This window comes from Triticum aestivum, chromosome 2B (assembly GCF_018294505.1).
Source record: "Triticum aestivum cultivar Chinese Spring chromosome 2B, IWGSC CS RefSeq v2.1, whole genome shotgun sequence".
Lineage (NCBI taxonomy): Eukaryota > Viridiplantae > Streptophyta > Magnoliopsida > Poales > Poaceae > Triticum > Triticum aestivum.
In genome coordinates, this window is record NC_057798.1 from 390,007,718 (window position 1) to 390,014,119 (window position 6,402).

The 6,402-nt window shown below is 39.4% G+C and overlaps 1 long non-coding RNA gene across 1 annotated transcript; it reads left to right on the top strand.

Moving 5' to 3' along the window:
- The first annotated feature begins 500 nt into the window (after positions 1-500).
- LOC123041272 (uncharacterized) lies at positions 501-4,743 on the top strand. Its single transcript, XR_006418448.1, has 4 exons — positions 501-657; positions 855-1,044; positions 1,528-1,603; positions 4,396-4,743. It is a non-coding gene; the product is annotated as an uncharacterized lncRNA (long non-coding RNA).
- Positions 4,744-6,402: the final 1,659 nt, after the last annotated feature.

Consider the following 6,402-nt stretch of genomic DNA (forward strand, 5'->3'; position numbering starts at 1 on the left):
GATGCGTTGGTATGAACCATTGTTTGGACTGCACCCCTAATGTAAAATACCAAGTATTTGCAATGCTTGATTGTTGTGCAAACTTTTCTTATAATTTTGATGCCTTGGTGCATGAGCTATACAATGATACACTATATTTAGTTTACGTCGCTACACACATTTGGCGGTAGCCATCGGCCATCTCGTCTTCTGGCCTGCAGCTCGCCAACCTCGCCTGCTCGAACCCAAGACACCACTACTTCTAGGTCCCACAGCTTGATCCCGCCAAGGTAACCATTTGTCCTCTCCCGTCTTGGCATGTAGTTTTAGTGACATGTGGTTATAATTAGTCAGCCAAATAGCCCACATAGGTTGTTAATCTAAAGTCAGATTACACATTACTTTTCTTTTTCTTCTTCTAGGAATTATTGAGTTCCCTGTACTTCCCTCTGCATCTATTCTCGGTGTCATTTTCTGAATTTGGTAAGGTGTATTCTATTTCTTTGGCAAACAGAGAAGGCAGGAGGAGGAGGAAGCTGAGAGGGAGAGGGCGAGGAGATCTCGGTCTGCACATTGCGTCTCCCACAAGCTACTGCGGCGGGAGAATCCTATACCCAACATCCTTCTCAAAGCCTGCAGCTACTACCTCCCCAAGCAATGCCAACCTGTAGCAACAAGGTGAGCTACACTCCATTTATGTAATACATATTTCATTCTAGCATGCCCCTCTCCTCTCTTTAATCTTTCCATTGTGATGGAAATAGCTGATTTGATACAAACATATTGCTAGCTCCTTAGGTGTAATGTTGTTTAAAAGATGACACAGTCGTATATGAATTTTTTCATGATACAAACATGTATTTGTTTGTTTGCAGGGTTCAGATTTAAGATCTCCAGTGAGCTTCCATGGGATTGGCAGGAGAGGAGGAGCAGAGCTGACCAACTCTGCTCAAGATCACCTTTCTACAACAATGTAAGCAGCTTCCCTTACGAGGTGTACCACGAGATCATACTGTACACGAGTGCTTTGGAGAAAAAATTCCATCGTTGTGCTACTGAACCTTGGTATGTCTTGGTTCCGCTTCAGGGTTCATTTTGTACATTGATTAATATCATTGCGAAGAACAAGACACTTTGAAGCTCTCTCTATATATATATTCTTAGGCTATGTAGTTGATACCTTTCTTACTTGATGGATTTATATAGTTTCATTGTCTCCATAGGTAAATTGTGTAAATCATATAGTATTTTTGTAGGTGACAAATTTGTGGGTTCACATGGGTCCGTGATTTGTGATCAGATTCCTTTTTGTGCTATGAGGGTAGTAGCTGTAATATTTTTGTAAATATTATTCTTTTATTTGATAGTAGGTCCAATAACTTGCTAATACAAGCTTCAGGTCTGACAGATCTAAAAAAATATGTTTCTCTATCTGTATTTTCAATGTGATCGATTCCCCTATTAGGTTAAAGTTTATAAGATAATTTTTGTTACTCCATTTACTTTGTATGTTAGTTTCTTATTGTATGTCTGTTGTTCCGCCAACAGAGGAGCGCCGGGGAGAGAACCCATTGTATGCAGAAGCGTGAAGGAGTCCATACAGTGCAGGCTGGTCAACCGTGAGGTTAGTAGCATGCAAACTACTGGCTAGCTCTTGTGATAAGTGATACGTTTCAGTTAACTCCTTGTTCATGCAAGCTAATCTAACGGATTACTTGCTAGCTACATATATATGACTTGTGTACACATAGTCTGGATGTTATGTATGGGAAAATGAAATAAAACAATATATAAATATGTGAATCTGTGCCTCTTATTTATTTTTTATTGACGAGCATGGCAGGAGCTCTATCGATTTTATTAAAGATAGGAAAAAGAAACAAAATACTTAGTTCCTTGGTTTATGTCTTTTTATTTTATTTTACCATTTTCTCAGTGTGTTATGAGTCGTCGTTGCCCATACAGTTGTGGTTTCGTAAACCAAAATAACGCTTTGCCTCTGTGTGGTGCCTCGACACATCATATATACATGGATAGTGAAATCTCAGGTCTACCTTATTCACGTAGTTATTCGCAAAAAAAACAATCTTATCAGCAGGTGAGACTCGGCACATGCTTGGTTGAGTAACCATAGACTCACCAATTTAGTCTATGTATTCTTACATTGGCCATACAACAACAAAATGTGTGTTCATTGACCGGTTTTGTTCGAAATAAAAAATTGTACCTCGTACCTTAAAACTGACCGTCGATTGCTTCTCATTTTTATTATTTCCAATAATGTTATTTTTGCATCTTTATGTTGGCCTGTGTGCCTGTATGTTCCTTTGCTGCTCATTTATCAATCACATATTTATGTTTTCTCTATATCATTTCCAAACACTCATGTTTACCATACTGTCGTGAGAATTTTTGGCGGAATAGTTCATGATATTATCTTGGAATTCCTAGAGCTATTTATCGGAGGAGGATGTACTCGCATAACACAATGACTGTCACTATGCTTTTCTACCGGAGAAAGATGCACACATTTGAGTATTTCTGTTAGCTATCTTGGTAAACAAATGTTTGTTGTTTCCTTTGTTTATTTCCATTGGCAAAACATTGCTTATCAATGATTGGAACTATGCTTCCAGCAGTATCACTTGCTATGATGAGCTACACCATTGATTCTCATTTTGTGTACTTATCAAGGCTGCTATCATTTTGTCACTTCCCTTTTGTAGTCTTTTGTATGCCTTGCTTTCGGTACTATACTCTCCAGCTGCCTTTTGTAGTGTGCTACTTGGTGTTCGGTCCCTTTCTTTGTAAATGACTTGCCCTAATTATTACCAATGATATTTAGACTTGTGGGATGTGTTGCTTTGTATATGAAAAACTTGCTGTAATCTCGATCCTGTATCATTCCTTTTTACTCATATAGGTTTTGTTTTCTACAACCTCTGTTTGCATTACAACTTCGAAATAGATAGGATGTGGTATGATTACAATTACGATTTAGCACTAGTTGCATGGGTATGGCAAAGGAGACAACAATTTTTAGTATCACCCTTTTTTGATTTTTATGTCATGTTGATTACATCCGGTCATTGCATTCACTGGGAGGAGACATCGCGCTATGCATGACACCCAGTCTGGCCAGCCTTTGCAACTGTCAGCAACCTATTTGTTTTTCTCCTTAGCCAGACCCGATTCTTCGACTGATTTAACTTGCATAGTAGTTCTGTTTAGATTACAGTTTTAGATTCCTCCACTCTTTGCTATGATTAGGTTAATTTCTAACAAATGGGATGATGATCAGGATGAATACTATTTCAGTATTGCTACCATTATGGTTCCACTCAGGAATAATTGAAAATAACTGGATGATCCATCGCAAGCAATCGTTCTAATTCCTATTTGGCAACCTTGAATACCCTGATGTGTTTCGATTTGGTAGGCTTGGTTCCTTCCCTGATTGTGTGCATCATCATGGTGTTTGCTTGTTGTTCTAAAGTTTCAACTGCATGGCTACTATTGGGTTGGCTTCTTATAAGTTATGGGAGAGAGTGAGAGTGTGGGCTTGGTCAGGGAGATCTCTTTTATTTATTTGCTGGTACCTGACAGTTTTTCATGTTCCCTTGTGAGATCTTAGTGAAAATAATGATTTTATTTGCTGTGCGGGCGGGCGGGTGCAGAGAAGAAGAACCTCAACTCGGAGCTCTTGTTTCTTCTCAGTATATATGTACAGATTAATAAATATATGTGTCCTTTTTTTCTCTTTCTCTCCTCTGGTTTTACCGCCAAACTGGGTGGCCTTGATGAATGATGTTGGCTTATTTTAGAGAAAATCTTTCTAAATAAATACTTGATAAATGATGTTGGTTTATTTTAGAGAGAATCTTTCTAAGTAAATATACACTGAAGAGAGGTTTCAATTTTCTAATAGTACATGTTCAAATTGTTGTTGTATGTGACCTTAGATAGAAGGATGTGCACTTGTGATTATCCCTTTCCCTTTTTGTATCAGAGCTTTGTGCCAAAAAACTGCTTTGGTGCCGAGACAATTACCTTGCAACATTAATCTTGGCTGAAATTGTGCACCTTTACTAGATCAATCATGTTTGTCAGTGTTAAATAATTAGGCACATAATAAGATGAGATCATAGTGTAATCAAGTTTTGTGCCTAAAGAAAATCTTGGAGGATATCTATGTATAGTAGGCTTATTATGTTTTCTGGGTGCCTTGTGGAATACTAAGATAAAATAAATTTAATTTCATTTTTTATATTCTTTTATGTTAAAGAGGCTACATTGTATCCAGATCACTTAATATTATCCAAAGTGATTCTCTTTCATACAGACCAAATTAGTTCCTCGCTGTCCATGAGACGCACTATTTGAATAGTTTGCCTAACATGACATGTCCTTTAGCAGATCCATGCGTTGAAACATGCAAGCAAATCAAATGAAGGAGTGTGGACAAAGTTATATATCAAGCAAATCGGATGAAGGCGTGTGGACAAAGTTATATATCTAACAGTCAACCATGTAGTTTACTATTATGCAGTATGAAAAACAGTGTAAACAAGTTATCTGAGACTAATACTGCTATGGCCTGCTTTTGGTTTCTATCATACCAAACCTTGCTTAGGTATTTCATGTCACATTTTATAACAAATGCGCTGATGGCATGTAGATAGGGCCATTTTTTAGATATTTTACAGGGTGATTACTGTTGTGAGTATCTACCAACATCTACTCTTTGAGCAATATCAGATATATTTCTACCCTGAGATATAGAGTAATATCAGATGTTAATCGGAAAAGAGTTATATCAGGGATTTGATCATTGAACTTTTTTTATTTCATCCTGATTGAGTTGTTCCGTACATGTGTTAAACTTGCCTTTCTACTAATGCATAATGCAGTTTGACCTTCCACTGCTTGGCCATATCGGTTGGACTGGCACCCTCGTGCCGAGACGCGTTGCCGATCTAGTGCACCATTATTTGTGTTTGCCTCTCGATGCGCCGGAACCACCGGGGCCACCCCAGGCTGGAAAGCTCACCCTACTGCCACTAACTGGTGCCGCTAACAGAGATGCCTTTACACAAAAGATAAAGGCAGTAATAACCACGTTGTGTATCTTTCTCGTACAGATGTGCCATGTAGTGGAGTTGCACGTGATGGAAAAGACAAGACAGGCTGTGCATTGCACCATTGAAAAAAAGGGGGAAGAGGGCACGGGGCTGCACGGGCACGCACTAGTTGAACCTCGTATGATGGCATAGTAAATTTTAAGTCTTAGTTGTTAAAACTTACGAGTTTTGTTTGAAACTTGTGTTTTTCTCGCTCGCTTTCATCAAGTATCATAGATAAAAATTTAAAACATTTTGTTGTTGATTACACGCACACAAATTAGGATTATGGATCGTTTGTACTAAGTTTTAAGAGTTAAATAACATTTATTTTCAAAATTCACCGAAACTTATTCAAAACGGATCTTATCTTGAAAGCCTTCATCAGACAAACACGAATATGAAAACATAATTTAATTTGGACAATTCTTTCATGTTGAAATATATTGTTCGCCTCACTCCATCAGTTTGGACTTTTGAATGAGTTGCCTGGAGTATGAATTCAATATGATATCAGAACCAAGAGGTCTTGAGTTCAAGACCCTACCAACGCATTATTAAAACAAAAAGATTCCACGGGGTATATCGATCCCACGTCTAAGGACTAAGTAAGCCTAGACGTGAGGGGGTGTTGAAATATATTGCCCGTCTCTCTCCATCAGTTCAAACTTTTGGATGAGTTGGCTGAACCATGAATTTAATAGTCTGCAACAACGCCCACGTCCATAGTGGCTTTGGACCCCGCTGTCGTGCTTCCCTTGGCCTTTGCCATACCTCATCGCCATTGATCGGCTCCGAGTTACCGCTACCGTCGACTACCTGGATCCAACAGAGAACTACAACAGAGCCTCGCCGTCACTGTTGATCGCGTGAGACTCTCTCGACGGCTTCGTTCGGCGGCGGCAGGGGATGAGAAGGCGCTGGCAGGACGAACAGAACGTCACCCGTGTCGTCTGTCCGGACAACGCAGGGCAGTTAGTATCTGCACGGATTTATTTGCTCAACTGTTCATCGTTACCCTGGTCATGAGTCACAGGGATGAGGAACGCGTGCACAGTGACTGTTCAAAGTCTTGTAGTCTGAAGATGTACTACAAGATCAATTCATGTTAGTTGGAAAAAGAAGGTAGTTCCCTCAAATAGAAAAAAGGTAGTCCGGAAAAAGGGAAGATGACATGGTGGGTGTGAAGTAGCAAAGAAACCATTGGAGACATGGGCAGACGGACGCCGTTAGAGCAATTAGAATTCCAGGCTTATAGCCTCCTTACTCCCTCCATCCGCCAAAGAGCGTGCATCAGGCTCCA